General features: G+C 46.6%; 1 protein-coding gene and 1 pseudogene across 1 annotated transcript in view; one reads left to right on the forward strand and one right to left on the reverse strand.

Annotated features, from left to right (window-relative positions):
- The window catches only part of LOC132388053 (zinc finger protein 721-like), an 87,059-nt gene that overhangs the window by 20,777 nt on the left and 42,995 nt on the right, over positions 1-23,287 (reverse strand). The window lies entirely within an intron of this gene.
- The window catches only part of LOC132388051 (zinc finger protein 850-like), a 45,890-nt pseudogene continuing 36,527 nt past the window's right edge, over positions 13,925-23,287 (forward strand).

Consider the following 23,287-nt stretch of genomic DNA (forward strand, 5'->3'; position numbering starts at 1 on the left):
CCGCACTTCGGCCCCCACCCCATCCTCCCTTCACCACAACAGGGACCGAGTTCCCCTTTCCTGACCTACCACCCCACCAGCCTCCGGATCCAGTATATTATCCTCCTCAACTTTCGCCACTTTCAACAGGACCCCACCACTAAGCACATCTATCCCTCCCGACCCCTCTCTGCTTTTCGCAGGGATAGTTCCCTCCGCGACTACCTGGTCCAAACGTCCCTCCCCACAGATCTCCCACCTAGTACTCATCCTTGCAAGCGTAAGTGCTACACTTGTCCATAGACCTCCTCTCTTACCACCATCATGGCCCCGAACAGTCCTTCCAGGTGAGGCAAAAATTCACTGGTGAGTCTGTTGGAGTCATCTATTGCACCCGGTGCTCCCGGTGCGGCCTCCTCCACATCGGCGAGAACCGACGCAGATTGGGGACCGCTTCTTCGAGACAGGATTTTCCAGTTCACACACACTTCAACTCTGCTACACGTTCCCATTCGGACATGTCGATACATGGCCTCTTCTGCCGCCATGATGAGGCCCAACTCAGGCTGGAGGAGCAACACCTCATATACCGACTGGTATGTTCAGCCCCTTGGTATGAACGTTGAATCCAAAGTAACACATACAAAATGCTGGCGGATCTCAGCACAACAGGCAGTGTGTATGGAAAAGAGTAAACAGTCGACATTTTGGACCACGACCCTTTTTCATTGCTGAGGAGGAGGGGAAGTGATCTGAATGAAAAGGTCGGGATGGAGAAAGAGGGGAGGTGGAAGGTGATTGGTGAAGTCAAGTGGTGGGAAGATTAAGGGCTGGAGAATAAAGAATCGGAGAGTTGTCAATAGGATAAAGGGAAGGAGGGGACCCAGGGGGAAGTAATAGGCCGGTCAGCAGAAATGGAAGTTCAGAGTGGGGAATAGAGAAATGGGTGGGGGTCAATTTGCTTACTGGAAGGAGAATTCAATATTCATACAATCAGGTTGGAGGGTACCCAGATGGAATATAAAGTGTTGTTCCTCCACCCTGAGGCCGGTTTCATCTTGACACAAGAGGAGGCCATAGATCAATAGTCGGAATGGGAATCAGAATTAACAAGTTTGGCCACTGCAAAGTACCCCTTGTGGCAGATGATACAGAGATGCTCGACAAAACGACCTCCCAATTTATTGCGGGTCTCACCAGTGTGAAGGAGGCCGCATCGGGAGCACCGGACACAGTAGATGACCCCAGCCGATTCCCAGGTGAAGCGTTGCCTCACCTGCAAGGACTGTTTTGTGTCTGAATGGAGGTGATGGAGGGGGTGTACGGGTAGGTGTAGCACTTAGGCCGTACGCAAGGATAAATATCTGGAGGAGGATTTGTGAGGAGGGATGAATGGACAAGGGGATCGTAGAGGGAGTGATCCCTGTTTGTGACATCCTAAACAGATTTGCATAAATGCAATCTCTACATTCATTAGTTCTCTCTTTATTACAACATAAACATCATATACTTCATACAGTGAATGACCAGAGAGCGATAAAAATGTTCAGCACTCTGCAGCTCTGTTGGGCTGTTACCCTGGTGATGGAGGAAGTGGCTGAGCAGAACTAAGTAAAAAATAGGAAATAAGGAACAACCTCGCATACTTTGAGTTTCATTGTGACAAAGATGAATACTGAGCTCTCAGCCATTTTGTAATATGGAAGCTGAAATTCTAATGGCAGTTTTAACCCTGTCTTGAGGTGCCTCCAGTAAATCTGTTGGTAGTTTCATCACTACAGAACTTCCAGCAGTGCCGAATCTGTTCCAAAATCAAAACACATTGTTGGATGCGGCCTGTCTGTTTCAAATGTCAGCTATAGGATATTTACAAAGGACATCACACAATACATTGTGGTGATTATCGTTAAGTGTTGTTCTTTGTTCAATTAAGTGGTTAAAAATTCCATTAAATTCTTGTGTCTGCGAATAACTAAAGCACCAACCTCCCCACCAAAAAAAAAATACATCTGGGACCCCCACCGAACACTTAAGCGTGCAGCAATGCAACAATGAATATACATATTTGCATTACCATGTAAATACAGCCCTGTTCAACTGGGTGTTGGACTACTGAAACAACAGGCTTCAGAAAGTCAGGATGCAGAACGGTCCTCACTCCCAGTTATCCTCAACACGGGCTGTGTGCTGAGCCCATTGCTGTACACTCTGTTCACACATGACCGCACGGCTAAACGCCCGGGGAATCACAATGTCAAGTTCGCCAGCGTCACGACAGTTGTGGGGTCCATCACATAACAATGAGATGACATAGAGAGAGAAGGGCTCAAGGCCGGGTACACCTCAACCCACAAACTCACCCCACCACACCTCCATTACCACGTGTTTACCATTTCCTGGCACTCACCATATGTACAGCTACTCCTGTGCCTAACGTCAGTTTATGGACTTATCACCAATGTTTTAAGCTATGACATGATTTTATATAATGCTGATATTTATTTCTTTGTGATATTTGTTCCTGCATGAGATCCAGAGCAACAATGATTTATGTTCCCCTTTATTTGTCGATTTGTGGAGTTTGTTGCAACAGATGGTGATTGAGGCTGTTACTGGGTATATTCACGGCAGTGGTTCATATATTATTGATCGCTAAGTATTGATCATTTTAGTTAGCCAGAGCTACTAGACGATTAATTGAATGTAGCACGTTAAAGGCGGACTTCACAATTTTTAGTTTCTTCATTTCAAAATGACTGCAGTGTTAAACTTTGTCATAACTAAACTCACAGCATACGATGTTGAGTTTGTTAATTCCCTTTTCGGTTATTTTTGGTGAGCCACTTCCTCCGTTTCCAGGGTAACGGCCCACCAGAGCTGCAAGAAGAGTTCCACATTTTTATCGCTCTGTGGTTACCGCCGCTTAGGGCAGGGTGAGTGGCCTTGGGAGTAAATGCAACAGAGTGATAGTGGTAGGAAAGGATGCTGCGATTTCCTAGGGTTACCAGCCCTCTATTTTCCTAAGCTTCACATTGCTATCCAGAAGTCTCTTAAAAGATCGTACTGTATCCGCCTCCACCACCCCCGCCGGCAGCCCATTCCTCGCACTCACCACTGTCTGCGTAATAGAAACTGAGCCCTGACATCGCCTCTGTACCTACTTCCAAGCATTTTAAAACTGTGCCCTGAGAAAAAGCCTCCGACAATCCACAGGATCAATGTCTCTCATCATCTAATACACCTCTATCAGGTCACCTCTCATCCACCATTTCAAGAAGAAAGGACCAAGTTCACCCAACCTATTCCCATAAGAGTTGCTCCCAATCCAGAAAAATCCTTGTAAATCTCTTTTGCACCCTTTCTATGTTTTCCACATCTTTCCTGTAGTGAGGCGACCAGAGGTGAGCACAGTACAGGAGGATCCTTTAGAGCTGTAACATTACCTCTTGGGTCTTGAACTCAATCCCACGACTGATGAAGGTCAACACACCACATGTTTTCTGAACCACAGAGTCAACCTGCGCAGCAGCTTTGAGAATGCTTGAGTGTTCGGTGGGGGTCGCCGATGCTTTTTTTGCTGTTGGGGGTGTGGAGTTGCTGTTTTGCTGCTGCTCATGTATGGGAGGCGGAGCTTGGGGGCGACTTTGGGGTGCTAACATTTAACTGTCATTCATTCCTTAGGGCACTCCTCTGTTTTGATGGATGTTCATGGGAAGAAAACAGTTTCAGGATAAATATCGTACACATTTCCCTGACATTAAATGTACCGGTTGAAATCCGTTGAAATGTAGGAAGGTGTAGCTTTCGTAGCTGGTTTGTGTTGTTTGTCTCGAAGCATTGTTTAGAGCACGGTGAGGGGTGGGGGGGGCGGTGTGAGGTCATCACTGGTACAGTCAGAGCTATTTTTCCTAACGTTGTCTGCAATGCCGTTGATGCCCAGTCAAATATACCAAGGAATATTCCCCAGGGTTGGGGAGTCCAAACCCAAAGGGCACAGATACAATGGAGCAGAGAGATCAGAGAGGAAGTCTCAATACACAGAGCTAGTGAGTACCTGGAACAAGCTGTGTACTGATTGCATCGTTGGTTATCTACCCCGGGTTCAGTATTCTCACCTGTCGCCTGTTTGTGAGCAGCTGGAAATTAAAGGAACACTCGAGTTATTGGAGACCTGAAATCAGGTCAGAAATTGCTTGAAGCCATTCCGTTACAGGGGGTTGGAGCTGAAGCATTAACTTTGTTCTTCTCCACAGATATTCTTTATCTCCAGAGTGTTTCTTGTGTTGCAGCGTTTTCGAACATTACGTTGAAATGCTTTAAGGCTCCTGGGAAATAGACTTGCGTAGAACGCACAATGTAATCCATTCTCTTACAGCACAGAAACAGGCCTTTCGGCCCATCTAGTCTGTGCCATTCTCTGCCTGGACCCATCCACATGCACCCAGACAATATCCCCCAATACCTCCCTCATCCATACAAACTTAACCTATATACTGCATTTGAAACCCGCATCCGCATTCGAGCCACCCTCTGAGTGAAATAATTTCTACTCCGATTCCCCTTAAATATTTCACTTTTTGCTCCAAACCCATGACCACACCGAACATAAAGGGCAAATGCCTACCGGCATTCATCCTATTTCTACCATCTTAGTTTTGTATACCTCTAGCAGGTTTTCCAAACCAGAGGTCCACAGACTTTCCCGTCAATGGCAGGTGTCTATGACAAATAAAAGGTTGTGAACCCCTCCTAGCATCTCCTCACATTCTCCTCTGCTTCAGGGAAACAATTTCGAACCTGTTAAACCTGCTCCTGTGACTCTACTCCTTAAATACCAGCAACATCCGTGTCCGGCAGGGCTCCTGCAGCCTCTACCTTATTGCTGGGGATTTATCCATCCTAATTCCCCTCAAGACAGCAAGCAACTGTTGTGTAATCCGTGCACAATCCACGACCTGACTGGCTATCGTCATTTCTACAGTCTCTTCCTGTCTCCCAAGGAAACACAGGCACAGAGAATTTGTTGAAAATCTCTCCCATCTCTTTCGACTCCATGCATAGATAGGCACATCGAACACCGGGAGATATTTTGTGACTGTTAACAGGGCAGTAAGGAAACAGACAGACAGACAGACAGACAGACAGACAGACAGACAGAAAGGCAGATATACTTTATTGATCCCGAGGGAAATTGGGTTTCGTTACAGCCGCACCAACCAAGAATAATGTAGAAATATAGCAATATAAAACCATAAATAATTTGATAATAATACGTTAATCCTGCCAAGTGGAAATAAGTCCATCACAAGCCTATTGGCTCAGGGTGTCTGACACTCCGAGGGAGGAGTTCTAAAGTTTGATGGCCACAGCGAGGAATGACTACCTCTAACGCTCAGTGTTACATCTCGGTGGAATGAGTCTCTGACTGAATGTACTCCTGTGCCCAACCAATATATTATGGAGTGGATGGGAGACATTGTCCAAGATGGCATGCAATTTGGACAGCATCCTCTTTTCAGACACCACCGTCAGAGAGTCCAGTTCCACTCCCCCAACATCACTGGCCTGACGAATGTGTTTGTTGATTCTGTTGGTGTCTGCTACCCTCAGCCTGCTGCCACAGCACACAACAGCAAACATGATAGCACTGGCCACCACAGACATATAGAACATCCTCAGCATCATCTGGCAGATGTTAAAGGACCTCAGTCTCCTCAGGAAATACAGACGGTTCTGACCCTTCTTGTAAACAGCCTCAGTGTTCTTTGACAAGTCCAGTGTATTGCCAATTCGTATCCTCAGGTATTGGTAATCCTCCGCCATGTCCACACTGACCCCTTGGATGGAAACAGCGGTCACCGGTGCCTTAGCCCTCCTCAGGTCCACCACCAGCTCCTTAGCCTTTTTCACATTAAGCTGCAGAGTACCTGGGCAGAGAAAGCACAGTTTCTCGCAGTAAATTATCCTGCCGCCAACTTGTCTGTTATGCGTGAACGTGTGCTCATTACAGTTGTTGTTTTCAAATTTCACAAGGGTGCTTCTGGAATTAAAGTTTGTATGTATGAGAGAAGGTTGGGATCTCTGAGGCTGTTCTCAATGGAGGGGTGGTGACTCTGGAACCAGAAATGTCAACGATACTCTGAGGGCTGGATAGACTGATAGGGACGCGATGTTTTCAACAGGTGCGGAGTCTAGGGTCTGAGATCACAATCTCAATTTATTCAGTTGTATCTGGGGACTTTCTATTCCATCCTTCTGTCCGGTAGCAGGATCTGAATATCACCTCTATCAATGCCGGAGATTGATCGTAGTAATAGGTTATTCGCAGACACAAGAGTTTAATGGTTTTTTTTAACCACAATTGAACAAAAAAGGACATTTAGCGATAATCAATACAATACATTGTGTGATGTCCTTTTTAAATATCCTATAGCTGACATTTGGAACATCCAAAAATGTGTTTTGATTTTGGAACAGCCTCGGTACTGCTGGATGTTCTGTAGAGATGAAACTACTAATAGATTTACTGGAGGCACCTCGAGACAAGGTTAAAACTGTCATTAGAATGTTAGCTTCCCCATTGCAAAATGGCGGAGAGCTCAGTATTCATCTTTGTCACAATGAAACTCAAAGTATGTGAGGTTGTTCCTTATTTCCTATTTTTACTTAGTTCTGCTGAGCGACTTCCTCCATCACCAGGGTAACAGCCCAACAGTGCTGCAGAGTGTTGAACATGTTTATCGCTCTCTGGTCACTGCCCCTCAGTGGCTTCAGGAACTGGTGTGGAGCCCCGCATGCATTCAGAATTCACTGTATGGAATATGTGATGTATATGTCGCAGTAAAGAGATAGCTAATGAATGTAGGGAGTGCATTTATGCAAATCTGCTTAGGATGTCACAAACAGGGGTGAACAGGGATCACTCCCTCCACACACCCCTTGTTCATTCATCCCTCCTCACTAATCTTCCTCCAGATACTTAACCCTGCATACGGCCTAAGTGCTACACCTACCCGTACATCCCCTCCCTCAGCTCCATTCAGACACAAAACAGTCCTTCCAGGTGAGACAACACTTCACCTGCAAATCGGCTGGGGTCATCTATTGTGTCCGGTGCTCCCACTGCGGCCACATTTACACTGGTGAGACCCGACATAAATTGGGAGACTGTTTTGTCCAGCATCTCTGTATCAACTGCCACAAGGTGAACATGGCTGCTGCCAAACATTTTAATTCTGATTCCCATTCCAAGGTGTCGATCAATGGCCTCCTATTGACGGTGGAGAAACAACACTTTGTATTCCATCTGGGTACCCTCCAACCTGATTGTCTAAATATTGAATTCTCCTTCCAGTAAACAAATTCCGACCCCCACCTATTCCTCTATTCCCCACTCTGAACTTCCATTTCTTCTGACCGGCCTATTACTTCCCCCCGGGTCCCCTCCTTCCCTTTCTCCTATTGACAACTCTCCGATTCTTTATTCTCCAGCCCTTAATCTTCCCACCACTTGACTTCACCAATCACCTTCCACCTCCCCTCTTTCTCCATCCCGACCTTTTCATTCAGATCACTTCCCCTCCTCCTCAGCAATGAAAAAGGCTGGGTCCAAAATGTCGACTGTTTACTCTTTTCCATACATACCGCCTGTTGTGCTGAGATTCTCCTGCATTTTGTGCGCGTTGCTTTGGATTCAACGTTCATGCCAAGGGGCAGGAGACTACCCTATGAGGTGTATGAGGTGTTGCTCCTCCAGCCTGAGTTTGACCTAACCATGGCGTTAGAAGAGGCCATGTATCGACATGTCCGAATGGGAACGTGAAGCGAAGTTGAAGTGAATGGGAACCGGGAGATCCTGTCTCGACGAAGCGGTGCCCCAATCTGAGTCGGGTCTCGCCGATGTGGAGGAGCCGCACCGGGAGCACCGGGTGCAATAGATTACCCTAACAGACTCACCAGTGAAGTGTCGGCTCACCTGGAAGGACTGTTTGGGAGCCTGAATGGTGGTAAGAGAGGAGGTGTAGGGACAGGTGTAGCACTTACGCTTGCAGGGATAAGTACCCGGTGAGAGATCTGTGGGGAAGGACGTGTGGAACAGGCATTCGCGGAGGGAACGATCCCTGCAAAATGCAGAGAGGGGTAGAGAGGTAAAGATGTGCTTGGTGATGGGGTCCTGTTGAAGGTGGCGCAAGTTGCGTGGGATCATATACTGGATCCGGAGTCTGGGGGGTGGTACGTCAGGACAAGAGGACTCGGTCCATGCTGTGGTGACGGGAGGATGAGTTTAGCGCCGAAGTGCGGGAAATGGAGGAGATTCGTGTGAGGGCCTCATTGATGACGGCAGAAGGGAAACCACGATCCTTAAAGAAAGAGGGTATTTGACATGTCTTGGAACGGAAAGCCGAATCCTGGGAGCAGATGCAGCGGAGACCGAGGAAATCGGAATAGGGAATAGCATTTTTGCATGTGGCCCCATCCCAGTTTCACTCTGCCTCCTCCTCTGGCTGCCTATCACCTCTGTCATCGTTCTGCCTTCTTCTGATACACATAGTGCTTTCCCCTCACATTCCTTCTTTACCTTTCCTGCCTATCCCCTCTCTGCTTCCCCTCCCCCACCCCTTGATCATTCCCCTTACCGTTTTTTCACCTGGCACCTACCAGCCATCTCTTTGCCACCCTCCCCCACACCTTCTTTATAAGGCCCCTGCCCCCTCCCTCTCAGTCCTGCCGAACGGTCTCGGCCCGAAACATTGACTATTCGTTTTCACGGATGCTGCCCAACCTGCTGAGTTTCTCCAGCGTGATGTGCGTGTTTCGTTGACCCCGGCATCTGCAGAGCATTTGGTGTAAAATTCCGCTCCCCATACTAACACGGGTTATACAGATCAAAGAACAAACTGCCGGAGGAACTCAATGGGTCGGACAGCATCTGGGGAGGGAAATGAACCGTCAACATTTCGGGCCGAGACTCTCCCTCTGGAGTGAGAGTGGACGGGAAAATTTCTGAGAAAAGAGGTGAGGGGTGGGGATGGGGCATGAGATGGGGAGTAAGAGGTGGATCCAGTTGAAGGGGAGTTGGGAAGGTGGGATTAGTGACAGAGGCCGACGGATGTGTGGAGACGGAAGGGATCGAGAAAATGACGATCGGGCAGAAACATCTGGCTGAGATGGGAGAGCAGCCGCCTTTTTGTTGATGGTTTGGGGGCTGAATGTCCTCCTCTTCCTGTTTCTCACTTGATGTTTCAGTTTTCCTGTCCAGTGAGGCTCCGGAGGAATGTGAATAGAAATGAGTGTTTATAAATATAGAAGCGACTTCAATGAAACCTGCATTTCTCCAGGTGTGGGAATTGTGGATCGGACCGGGATATGAATCGAACCCGTAACTCTGAGAACCGGGAGGTGGAAAGATGTGGACGGGAAGATACAGCAGGAAAAATTAAAAATATACTTGTTGTAAAATGCGGCAGGTAGGTCAGGCAGCGTGTGAGGGGCGAGGAGCAGAGTCACTGGTTCAGACGGGAGACCCTCCACCCGTCCCGTGATCCAGGTTCTCACTCCCATTTCAAACGCAGATCTACAGTATCTCAGGTTTCCGTTTCCGAAGCCCCGCCCCCGCTCTCACAGTCTCCGGATGGGCGGGGTTTTCTTTCCGTTCTCTGTTGAAGCGGATCGTCTGCTCGGAGCCGGAGGACCGATTGCTGTCTGCGGGACAAATTGATCAAGTTCTCATCGGTCAGTATTGAGGCCGGTCACTAGGGGTGAACGCGACCGACAATTTCCCATCGGTGAGTACTGAAGCCGATCCCGGGGGAGGGGACCCTGTTGTTGGGCAGAGTCCCGTCAACCTCCTCGAACTGGCGGCCTCGTCCCGCTTCCTGGACACAACCTGTCGTGGTCGGTCCGAGTTATGGGCCCGTCACACCGAACCGCCTGAGATGAGCCGCCGCTCAGCCCCTGGTGTTCTGGTCCCAGGAGCGGGATGAGGTGGTGATGCCGAGATTGAACCCATCCATTAAGATGTACCTGGTGAACTTTACCTCCATCACCCGGCCCGGTACCGGATCCAAACTTCACCTGGATCGACTCCTGGGGTCGATAAATGTTTTACAAATTTCCAGCATACTGGAAGCGGCCGTTCGGCCTGTTGTGTTCTTGCAGACAGAGAGGGTTAAACAGAGTAATCGAACCCTCGGGACGCTCCTCCACGTGTATCAGAAATTCATCTTTCCCCATTCAGACAGGACAGTGAGATCCAGATCTCTCACGTCCTCCCGGGGGACTGGGAAGTTCACATCCATCTTCTGTCCATATTTCAGATTCAGAAACTTTATTGTCATTCTAACCGTACTCCAGGGCAGGATGAGACAGCTTTTCCCAGGAACTGTGCAATCATAACATAACAAACGCAACACTAAATAATAAACACAGCAATAAATAGTAAAACACAACAGCCGCATGTCAGTTAAAATCAAGTTATAAGTGTCCAGTTGAAGTTAAACGTGTCCACAGCAGAGTCAGGTGGAGCAGCTATTTAGCAGTCTGACTGCCTGTGGGAGGAAGCTGTTTAGTAGCCTTGTGGTTTTAGTTTTGATGTTCCTGTAACGTTTGCCTGATGGCAGAAGAACAAACACTTCATGGAGAGGGTGTGAGGGGCCTTTAATGATGTACCGTGTCTTCTGGAGGCATCGACTCTGAAAGAGGTCTTGGACAGAAGGTAGGGAGACCCCAATAACCTTCTCTGCTCCCCTAACCACCCGCTGCAGGGCTTTTCTTGTCGGCAGCACTGCAGCTGGAGTACCAGGTTGTGATGCAAAAGGTCAGCATACTCTCAACCACTCCTCTGTAGAATGTAGTTAAGATGTTAGTGGGGAGTGATGCTTGTTTTAGCTTCCTCAGAAAGTGCAATCTCTGCTGGGCTCGTTTTACAATCCCAGTGTTGTTCCTGTACCAGGGGATATTGTCCGACATCTGCACCCCTAGGAACTTGATGTTGTCCACTCTCTCCACTGTGGAGCCGTTGATGCTGAGGGGTGTGTGCTCAGACTGAGACCGCCTGAAATCGACAATCATCTCCTTGGTTTTGGTGACATGATGCATCAAGTTGTTGTCACTGCACCAGCTCGCCAGGTGTTTGACCTCCTCCCTGTACATTGTTTCATTTTTTTTGCTGATGAGCCCCACCACTGTGGTAACATCAGCAAATTTAATCGTCAGGTTCTCCTTGAATCTGGCTGCACTCATGTGTTAGCAGTGTAAACAGCAATGCGCTAAGCACTCAGCCTTGTGGGGATCCAGTGCTCAGTGTGATGGAGTCAGAGATGTTCCTGCCAAAACGGACTGACTGTGGTTTCGCTGTCAAGAAATCCAGAATCCAGCGACACATGGCAGAGTTAAGGCCAAGCAGCGACAGTTTCTCTGCGGGATGATGGTATTGAACGCTGAACTGAAATCAATGTACAGGATTCTGGCATAAGGGTCTTTGTTGTCCAAGTGAGAGAGAACTGTGTGCAGTGTGGTGGATATTGCGTCCTCCGTAGAGCGGTTGGGACGATAAGTAGTCTGTACAGGATCCAGCGATGAGAGAACGTGTGCTCAAGGAATGTGCTGATGTATTAGCAGATGTCCTGTCCGACATTTTCAACATCTCCCTTAGTCAAGCCATTGTCCCCGGATGCTTCAAGACCTCCACAATCAACCCTGTGGCAAAGAAATCAGTTGTAGCCTGTCTGAATGATGACCGTCCCGTTGGCCTGACCCACATTGTGATGAAATGTTTCGAACGGCTTGTCAAGCCTCAAATCACAGCCGGCCTCCCCTCATCTCTGGATCCTCTACAGTCTGCTTATCGTCAAAATCGCTCTACGGAGGACGCAATATCCACCACACTGCACACAGTTCTCTCTCACTTGGACACTTATTCCAGAATCCGGTACATTGATTTCAGTTCAGCGTTCAATACCATCATCCCGCAGAGACTAGTGGAGAAACTGTCGCTGCTTGCCCTTAACACTGCCACGTGTCGCTGGCTTCTGGATTTCTTGACAGAGAGACCACAGTCAGTTCGTGTTGGCAGGAACATCTCTGACTCTATCACACTAAAGCATAGGCTGCTTTATTGAGGCAGTGGGAAGTGTTGACTGTGTCGATGGAGGGGAGATTGGATTCTATGATGTACTCATCTGTGCCCACAGTTCTCGCTATTTCATTCATTTAAAGGAAGAGAGAGTAGCCGTATGAAGATGTGAAGGATCAGGATGGGAGACTTCCTGCGGAGCATTGATAAAGTGCGTAGAGTAGAAAAGGGCACATACTAAAATTATTATTGTTTGTTCTGGCTTTGTTATATTGGAATCTGTTATCTACTAGTGTGTACTATTATTTCAGGATTTGTGTATTGCGGGAGGAACATCAGAGATCGCCCTTGATCCCATTCTCCCATCTGGCTCCATCTGCTCATCCCCTGCCGATCTGGGTCAACCTCTGTCCAGCCTCTGTCCCACCAACTCAGTGATATATATCAACCGTCTTGTTCAACCTCTGTCCAGCCTGTATCCCATCACCTCAATGATATATATCAACCATCCTGTTGAACTTCTGTCCAGTCTGTATCTCACCAATGATTATTCATCAACAATCTTTCTCCTGCCGTTGTCTTCATTGTGAAGTATTTTGCCTTACTGAATTATTTCTGAAATAGTTTTTTGTTACCAGGAAATACCAGATAATTTATTGAATGCAGCACAAGGAAGGGTAAAGGCAGCCATTACAATTTTAGCTTAAACGTTACGAAATGGAATAGGTGGGGATATGGTGTTGAAATAAATATCAGGCATGGCTGAATGGTGGAGCAGACTCGATGGACCGAATTTCCTCATTCTGTTCCTCTGTCTTGTGTCTTCCCATGACTGAACGATGACCCTTTCCATATCAGGTTTTATTACGTGTGAGGGACAATTGCAGATTTGTTCACTGAGGAATGTCCCTGTGGGTGTTGCAAGGGCCGGAGCTAGGAGCCCAGTTGTTCCCAAACTGAGTCAACTATTTGACTGAGGAACCAAATTCAACATTTCCAAGTCTGTTACTGACACAAAATGTACATTTGTATATTGATCATGACACAATGTATTTTATATATTATTAATAACATAAAACATTTCTATATTCTTACTGACAGAATAGTATAATTTATTTTCTGTGTGTTATCTGAGTGAACATGCTTGTGTTGCTGCTACAAGTCAGTCCTTCTCTGTTCCAGTACCTTCCCGTTCTTGTGCACTTGGTAATACCTGAGAGACCTGAGCGAATTCTGTTAGATTTGATAAGTGATGATCATCTCGGCAGCTTGTTCGGTCGAATTCAGAGAGACAGTATACACTGTTAAATGCAAAGAGATACCCTTAAATGCAAAACCCTGAACAGTGTCGATGATCAGAAGGATTTTGGAGTCCATGTTCATCACTCCCTGAAATGCGTCTGTTTCCGAGGCCCCGCCCTCCGTATGATGCAACAATCACTGCGCGCATGCTAACTGTCTCCGGGTGACTGTGTTTTCGGTTCCGCTCAGTGCTGAAGCGATCAGTCTGCGGTATAGGGAAAGGTCCCTCGACTCCTGGGTCGAGGAGCCGGGTTCGGGATCACTACCTGCAGGCCAGAGATATCACTTTCCCATCGGTAGTATTGAGACCGATCCCGAGCGAGGAGATCTGATGTTGGTCGTGAGCACCGAACTGAAAGCCAATAATTCATTTAGTACCCAGTTATATGGCCTCGTCAATAATGTGTCGACTTCACTTAATCTACATTGAATGATCCAAACCAGGAGCCCAGGCTGTCTATTTTCGTAAAATTGAAATGGAACTTCCGCCAACAGCTCACGTGAGGCTGGGTGCCGCAGATCTTGCTTTGTGATGCAAGATCACGTGGTGTGTTGAAAGTTCCCGGATGGGTGGTGATACTTCCTTCTTATTGTGCTGGGGAAATCTGATGTTGGCCCCTGAGTCCCGTTAACTTCCCCCAACTCGCCTCGCTTCCTGAGGCTCCTTGCATTTGACCTGGAGATTTTTGGCTGTTGTGTCTTCTCCCGGACTGGGGTGGGTGAGAAAGGAGAACGTCCCATGTTGTGGGCATCTTTGATTTCATTGCCTGCTTTACCGAGCGACTGTGAAGTCTAGGGGGGTGGATGGTTTCTGTGATGTGCTGATCTGTATCCAAAGGTCTCCGCGGTTCCTCACAGTCACGGGCGGAGCTGTTACCGTTCAAAGGCGTGAAGTATCTGGATGGGGAATTTTCTATAACCATATAATAATCACAGCACGGAAACAGGCCATCTCGGCTCTCCTAGTCCGTGCCGAACTCTTAATCTCACCTAATCCCACCTTCCTGCACTCAGCCCATAACCATCCACTCCTTTCCTGTCCATATACCTATCCAATTTTACCTTAAATGACACAACTGAACTGGCCTCTACTGCTTCTACAGGAAACTCATTCTTCACTCTCTGAGTAAAGAAATAACCACTCGTGTTTCCCTTCAACTTTTGCCCCCTAACTCTCAAATCATGTGCTCTCGTTTGAATCTCCCCTACTCTCAATGGAAACAGCCTATTCACGTCAACTCTCTCTATCCCTCTCAAAATTTTAAATACCTCGATCAAATCCCCCCTCAACCTTCTACGCTCCAATGAATAGAGACCTAACCTGTTCAACCTTTCTCTGTAACAAGTGCTGAAACCCAGGTAACATCTAGTAAATCGTCCCTGCACTCTCTCTAATTTATTGATATCTTTCCTATAATTCGGTGACCAGAACAGTACACAATATTCCAAATTTGGCCTTAGCAATGCCTTGTACAATTTTAACATTACATCCCAACTTCTGTACTCAATGCTCTGATTTATAAAGGGCAGCATTCCAAAAGCCTTCTTCCCCACCCTATCTACATGAGACTCCATCTTCAGGGAACTATGAACTGTTATTCCTAGATCTCTGTTCCACTGCATTCCTCAATGCCCTACCATTTACCCTGTATGTTCTATTTGGATTATTCCTGCCAAAATGTAGAACCTCACATTTCTCAGCATTATACTCCATCTGCCAACGTTCAGACCATTCTTCTAACCGGCATAAATCTCCCTGCAAGCTTTGAAAACCCACCTCATTATCCACAACACCTCCTACCTTAGTATCATCGGCATACTTACTAATCCAATTTCCCACCCCATCATCCAGATCATTTATGTATATTACAAACAACATTGGGCCCAAAAGAGATCCCTGAGGCACACCGCTAGTCACTGGCCTCCATCCCGATAAACAATTATCCACCACTACACTCTGGCATCTCCCATCTAGCCACTGTTCAATCCATTTTATTACTCCAGCATTAATACCTAACGACTGAACCTTCTTAACTAACCTTCCATGTGGAACTTTGTCAAAAGGCCTTGCTGAAGTCCATATAGACTACATCCACTGCCTTACCCTCGTCAACGTTCCTCGTAACTTCTTCAAAAAAAAAACTTCTATGGTGTGTTGATGTAAAAATAGGTGAGCATCAAAGTATATATGGCAAAATTCTTATTGGTTGCTCTAACTTTGTCATTTTAGAATCTTTTATGCAGTAGTATATACTATTAATTCAGTATCTGTGTGTTACTGGAGGACCATCAGTGATTGTCCTTGATCCCTTCTCCAACCTGGTTCCATCTGCTCATCCCGGCCCATCTCGTTCAACCTCTGTCCAGTCTCCTAACCCCCACCCCCCGCCCGCTTCAGTGATATACATCAACCATCTCAGTCAACTTCTGTCCACCCTGTATCCCACACCTCAATATTATCCATCAGCAATTTTTCCTGCAACAGTTGTCTTCATTGTGAAGTGTTCTTTTGTACCTTTGGCCTCGTTGAGTCATTTCCAGAATCGTTCTTTGTTTTCTGGAATGCATTAGTGTGGAGTTGCTGGTAATTGAACTGTGACTGGCTGACACACTGCAGCATTTTACTGGCAGCAAAGTGTACTGGGAGAGTTGGTGCTTGGGCTATAATCCTGTGATCGGCATTCCAGGCATATGGACCTGTCGGTGTTTTGGCTCTGACTTTGGTTAGTGCTTCTACAGATGGAGCTGGATGGCCATCCTACTGCAATAAAGCTGAAATTTCGAGCAGCTGGACATTGGTTGTGGGGAAATCAGGGATTTCACTACCCAATGTGAGATGTGGGGAGGGGGGGGGGCGATGTGTGAGACTGTCAGGGTTGTTAAATGAGGTTCAGCTGTTTGACCCTGTGAGGTTGGGAACTGGATATCACAGTTTTTGATCCAGGTAAAAAGGACCCGGCGATCGAGCTGCTTGGTCTTATGAGGTGTTGAGAGAGTATTCCTGGTCTGGGATCTATTGGGGTTTTTTTTCCTGGAGTTCCATTGGAAGCAAAGACTGCTACTGAGGAGAAGATGGGTTACCAGTCCATCCTCACAGGGAGAGGCTATGAGTAAATGTGCTGATCCGTCTTTACAACAGTAGAAATAGACTCGTGAGCTTTGGTGTCCAAACTGTGTTTGGAAACCACCCCCCCCCCCCCCCCTCACTGTCACCTGTCTGTCACTCGGTGGAAATCAAGCAAATGGAAATGACTCGTTCGGTGATAGTAGAACAGTGATGAAAGCAGAACTTTTCCTTGTAAATTATCCTGGTACCTATTTGTCTGTTTTTCCTGGAAATGTGTTCAGTACGGTTATTGCTAAGAAGGATTACAAAAATAATCTCAGGAATGATCGGCTTTATGTATGAGGAGCATTTGATGGTTCTCAATGAATTTCAGAGTGACGGTGGGGGTGGTGGGGGCAATATATTGTTAAGTAAACCTGCCGAATGCTGAAAAGACTGGATACAGTGGACATGGAGAGGATGTTTCCTTCAGACGGAGAGTCTGTAATCTTACAGCACAATCTCAGAATAAAAATGCTTCCGTTTAAAACTGAGATAAGAACAACAATGGCCAAAAGCTGTCTGATCTGTAGAATTTGTTGCCGCAGGGGTAGGTTGAGGCTGCCATTGAGTGTATTTATGACATAGATTAATATATTCATGATTGCTAAGTCACGTCAGGGTTACAGAAGGAAGTCAGGAATATGCTGTTGGAATAATTCTCAGCCATGGTTGAGTGGTGGGGCAGAACAGTTGGATGGAATCACCTAATTGTGTTCCTGTATCTTATGTTTTACCATGACTGAATGATGGCTCCTTCTTATCCCATATCATTTTGTGATGTGTGAGGGTCAATAAAAGGTTGTTCACTGAGATCATTATATCTGCCTTCAAAATTTAAATATCAGTCAGTTTTGTTCTTAGTAACATTTAGTAGACAAGCTTGGTCCTCCTTTTTTATTGATAATGTGCTTCATTATCTTTTATGCTAAAGTTAGACCTGCGGTGAGAGATTTATTTGAAGAAGAACCCCAACTGGAAACAAACCACGACTGAAGACGAGGGAACAGCAACAAGTGAACCAGCCCGAGGACTGAGAGCATCAACTGGAGAGGACTCTTCCGAATCGGAGATTCCAGGATTCAGTCAGGAGAAAGTTTGGTGAGTGTCATTTACTCAAACACTTTAGACGTTACATGCCTGTACAAAGGAAGGTAGGAAATAGTTGGAGTGAGACTGAATGTGCCCAGAAGAACCAGTTATGTCTCTGTCAGACCCAGTCAAAATCACTCCTGGTAATAAGCTCCGAGCAGCACAGCCATTGAAAACCAGTCCATCTCACTCACAGAGTTTACTCAGTTCAAGATCTTGCCTCTCCTGAAGTAGCTTTAGATCAGTTCTGAGTGGGGAGAGGGAAAGATAGGGGAGTATTTACGCTGACTGTCTTTCAAAAAGAGTAATTGTTTGAACTTGCTGCAAACTCTCCACCCATACCCTGTACTTTCTTAACCAAGTTATTGACCTAGATGACAAGTAACAATGGGCGTAACCCCAGGGAACGTTACTAAGCTCGGAAATGGAGTTCAAGAAACAGCCTCTCACCCTCTGCTTCCTACCAATTATCTGTTTGCTGTCCGGCTTGGTCCGGCCCTTTCCCACTGCAACCAGCCCTCGACTGACACAAACCCGAGATCAACTCCTTCCTCACGTCATCTGAAACGGAAACACCCCGGCATTAGCTGCGGTTGACATGCTGCTGTGACCTGCAGTAGGTCCCCTTATGCGGTCAAACTCCCCACTGCCCGAAATGGAGACCCGAACAGTATGCGGTCAAACTCCCCGATGTCCGAAATGGAGACCCGAACAGTATGAGGTCAAACTCCCCGATGTCCGAAATGGAGACCGGAACCGTATGTGGTCAAACTCCCCGCTGTCGGAAATGGAGACCCAAACTGTACGTGGTCAAACTCCCGGCGTGGAAACGTAATCTCATGGTGGATTTGTTCGGTGACTTGTGAACATACATGATTTACCATCGCGCAAGTGAGGACTGAATAAAAAGATAGTCAAACAATTCTAATCAGGCACACCATCTGTTCGCCTTTCCCCCTCACTCCAGGCTACATACACTGGCTCCCTCATCACTCCCTCCTCCCAGTCCCTCTTCATTATCCGGCCCTCTACCCCAGCCCTTACTTCATTCTCCCTCTCGCCGTCACCATCTCGCCTCTCCCTCACCCCTCCCTTATCATCACCCCTCTCAATCATCCTTGCTTCCTCATCGCCTTTCTCCCTCTCCCCCCTTCTCTACCCCTCTGTTACACCCTATTCGACTAGTCTCCCACTCTCTATCACCACTTTCCTCGCTTTCTACTCTCACCACTGCCTCTACTCCTCTATTAACAAATCGTACTCCTCTCTCGTCTCTCTTCATCTCTTCACTCTCTCATGCCTCTTTTCATTTCTCACACTCTCTCCCCTCTGTCCATCTGTTCATCTTACTCTTCCATTCTCTCTCCCATCCCACAATCCCTGTCCCTACCCCTATCACCTGCTATCCCACTCCCAATCTCAGTCACCCTCTGTCTTCCCCTCTCCATGTCCTCCTCTCTCATGCACCCTGTCACCTCACTCAAACTCGTCTCTCTCACCTCTGCCTCTCTGTAAGCTCCTCCATTTCTAACCCTCTCCCTCTCAATCTCTCTTCCAGTCTTACCCTCTCCCCTTGCTCTCCCATGCAATCTCCCTGTTGGCACCCGTATCCCACACTGTATTCCTCTCTCTCTCACCCTCTAAATGCACCGCTCATCCTAAGCTGTCCCCACTTCGCTCTCTCTCACTCTCTCTGAACCCAGCCCTCTCCCCCCTCCCTCCCTCTCTGCCTCTCTCTCCCTCCCTCTCGTCACACCTAGCGCTCTCCACCTCATCCCATACTGTACGTACATCAACAATACTGAAATGCCAAGTGCCGTTTGTAACTGGGATCTTTCTGGGTTCCAGATCATCAGTAATGGTCTTTGTATATGAGGATCAGCAGGATCCTGGGGTCCGAGTCCATAAGGCACTCAGAGCAGTTACGCAGGTAGACTCTGTATTCAAGAAGGCGTTCAGTGCATGGGCCTTCATCAGTCATGGGATTGAGTTTAAGAGCTGAGAGGTAATGTTGCAGCTATATAGGACCCTGGTCAGACCCCACGGAGCCTTGTTTTCAATTCTGGTCGCCTCACTACAAGAAGGATGTGGAAACCATAGAAATGGTGCAGAGGAGATTTACAAGGCTGATGCCAGGATTTGAAGAGCAGGCGTTATGAGAATTAGTTGAGTGAACTCCGTCTTTTCTCCTTGGAGCGACCTGGGAAGAGAGGTGACCTGATAGAGATATACAAGATAATGAGAGGCATTGATCGTGTGGATAGTCAGAGGCTTTTTCGCAGGGCTGAAATGGATAGCACGAGAGGGCATAGTTTTAAGGAGCTTGTAAGTAGGTACAGAGGAGATGTCAGGGGTAGTTTCTTTTACGCAAATGGTGTGCGTGGAATGGGCTGTCGATGGTGCTGATGGAGTTGGAAACGATAAGTTCTTTATAAGATACTCCTGGCGGGCTAGATCCGTAGAACCAAAGGACACTACAGCGCAGAAACAGGCCTTTTGGCCTTTCTTGGCTGTGCCAAATCATTTTTCTGCCTAGTCCCACGGACCTGCAACTGGACCATATCCCTCCATACCCCTGTCATCCATATACCTGTCCAAGTTTTTCTTAACTGTTAAAAGTGAACCTGCATTCACCACTTCATCTGGCAGCTCTTTCCACACTCCCAACAGTCTCTGTGTGAAGAAGCCCCCCGCCATGTTCCCTTTAAACTTTTCCCCGTTCACCCTTTAACCATAACCTCTCTTTGTCTTTCTCCCCTGGCGTCAGTGGAAAAGGCCTGCTTGCATTCAGTCTATCTATACCCACCATAATTTTATACACCTCTATCAGATCACCCCTCATTCTCCTACGCTCCAGGGAATAAAGTCTTAACCTATTCAACCTTGCTCTGTAACTCAGTTTCTCAAGTCCCGGCAATATCCTTGTAAACGTTCTCTTCACTCTTTCAATCTTATTTATATCCTTCCTGTAATTAGGTGACCAAAACTGCACACAATCTGTCTCACCAATTTCTGTCTCACAATTTCTGTCTCACCAATGTCTTAAACAACCTCAACATTACAGTCCAACTCTTATGCTCAACACTTTGATTCATAAAGCCCAAAGTACCAGAAGCTCTCTTTACAACACTATCTACTTGTGACGCAACTTTTAGGGAATTATGAATCTGTACTTCCCGATCCCTTTGCTCTACTGCACTCCTCATTGTCCGACCATTTACCTTGTATGTTCTACCTTGGTTTGACCTTCCGAAGTACAATACCTCACACTTGTCCGCATTAAACTCCATCTGCCATTTTTGCAGCCCATTCCTGCAACCCTCTGCAAGCTTTGAAAGCCTTCCTCACTGTCAACTGCACCTCCAATCTTTGTATCATCAGCCAATTTGCTAATGCCACATTAGCATCCAGATCATTGATATAGATGACAAAGAACAATGGACCCAGCACTGATCCCTGTGGCACACCACTAGTCACAGGCCTCCATTCAGCGTAGCAATCCTCCACTACCACTCTCTGGCTTCTTCCATTGAACCAATGTCTAATCCAATTTACTACCTCTCCATGTATACCTAGCGACTGAATCAACCTATCTAACCTCCCATGCGGGACCTTGTCAGAAGCCTTACTGAAGTCCGTGTATACAACATCCACTGCCTTCCCTTCATCCACTTTCCTGTTAAGTCCCTGTCTATCACCCTATCTCCTAGTACCCCTTCCAATAATGTACCTACTACAGATGTCAAACTTACCGGCCTATAATTTCCCGGCTTACATTTTGACCCACTTTTAAACAACGGAAATACAAGAGCTATCCTCCGGCACCTGACCGGTGGATATCGACATTATAAGTATTTCACTCAGGGCCCCTGCAATTTCAACACCAGTCTCCTTCAAAGTCCGAGTGATTACCCTGTCAGGTCCAGGGGATTTATCTATCCCTTTGCTCTTAACATACCTGTAGAAGCTCTTAGGATTATCCTTCACCCTGACTGCCAAAGCAATCTCATGTCTTCTTTTAACCCTCCTGATTTCTTTCTCAAATATTTTCTTACTCTTTTTATACTCCTCAAGCATCTTATTTCCTCCCTGTTGCCTATACATGTTATACATATATGTCTTTTTCTTTATCAGAGTTCCAATATTCCTCGAGAACCAAGGTTCCTTATAGTTATTCGTATTGCCTTTACCCCTAACAAGAACAAAAAAAAATCTGCACTCTCAAAATTTCTTCGTTGAAGGCCTCCCACTTACCAATCACATTCGTGCCAGAGAACAACTTGTCCCAATCTACGCGTTTTAGATCCTTTCTCATTTCTTCAAATCTGGCTTTTTTCCAGTTTATAACTTCATCCCGAGGACCAGATCTATCTTTGTCCATGATCAAGTTGAAACTAATGACGTTATGAACAATGGAAACAAAGTGTTCCCCTACGCACACTTCCGTCACCTCCCCTAGCTCATTTCCAAATAGGAGATCTAATATTACATCCTCCCTAGTTGGTATATCTATATATTCATTTAGAAAACTTTTCTGAACACATTTCACAATCTCTAACCCATCTAGACCTTTAACAGTATTGAAGCCCCAATCAATGTGTGGGACTCCCACACATTTTAGACATCCTGATTTACTTCTTATGTGTTCTCTTGCTTTTCCTATGCTCCATAAGAAACTGCCTGCCTATCCCTGTTATGCAACTCCATTCACTTTGTGCTTCACCAGGATCTAAATATCTCTTGAAATCCAAGTTTCCCTACAGTTTCTATTTTACCTTTTATTCTGACAAGCGCATACCCGCTTTGTACTTTCAAGATTTCACTTTGAAGGCCTCCCATTTAACAAGCATTTACTTTTGCCATAAAGCAGCATGTCACAGTCCACAGTTGCCAGGTCCTAGTGTTGATTCCAGGTGTTGATCCATGCCCTGAACACATCCGCCTTTCCTACGCTGCTCCTTGTATTGAAATATTCAGGGCTCAGCATATTCACTGCACCATGCTCAACGTTTTCATTCCTGACTTTGTCTGAGGACTGAACAACAACTGCCTCCACAACCTGTCCACTCTCTGTTCTGTTAGTCAGACTCCCATTGCCCCTGCACCTTTACTTTACTCCCACCTACCCCCACCTCCCAGCATGCAACTCTATCACCGCTTTGGCTTTCCTCTCCCTGATCAATAAAAAGGATGTTCAGACCATTTACAGGCAGAGAGGAATAAATGGGGCACTTATGAATTACATGAAGTTGAAGTGAACTCTTATGAACGAAACAAAAGAAGACATGAAGTTGCCTAAGCAGACAAGGTGAAGAAGAATCCTCATTCATTCTGCAGATATGTTATGAGCAAAAAGATTGCAAGGGAAAAATTATTCCTCTGGAAGATCTGAATGGTAATCCATATGAGGAGACAAAATAGATGTGGAAGATTTTTTTCTGCATCCGTATTTAATCAGGAGATGGACACGGAGTCTGTAGAATTGAGGCAAAGCTGCATCAACTTCATGGACCCTGTACAGATTACAGAGGTGGAGGGGTTTGAGGCAAATTAGTGTGGATCAATCCCCAGGGCCTGACAAGTTGTTCCATGGGACCCTGCGGAAGACAAGTGCAGAAATTATTGGGGCCTTACCACAGAATGTTAAATCATCCTTAGTGGCAGGTGAGATACTGGAGGATTGGAGGACGCCAATGTTGTTCAGCTGTTCAGTCACTCAGCATTCAAGACGAGAT

This window comes from Hypanus sabinus, unplaced genomic scaffold (genome assembly GCF_030144855.1).
Source record: "Hypanus sabinus isolate sHypSab1 unplaced genomic scaffold, sHypSab1.hap1 scaffold_259, whole genome shotgun sequence".
NCBI lineage: Eukaryota > Metazoa > Chordata > Chondrichthyes > Myliobatiformes > Dasyatidae > Hypanus > Hypanus sabinus.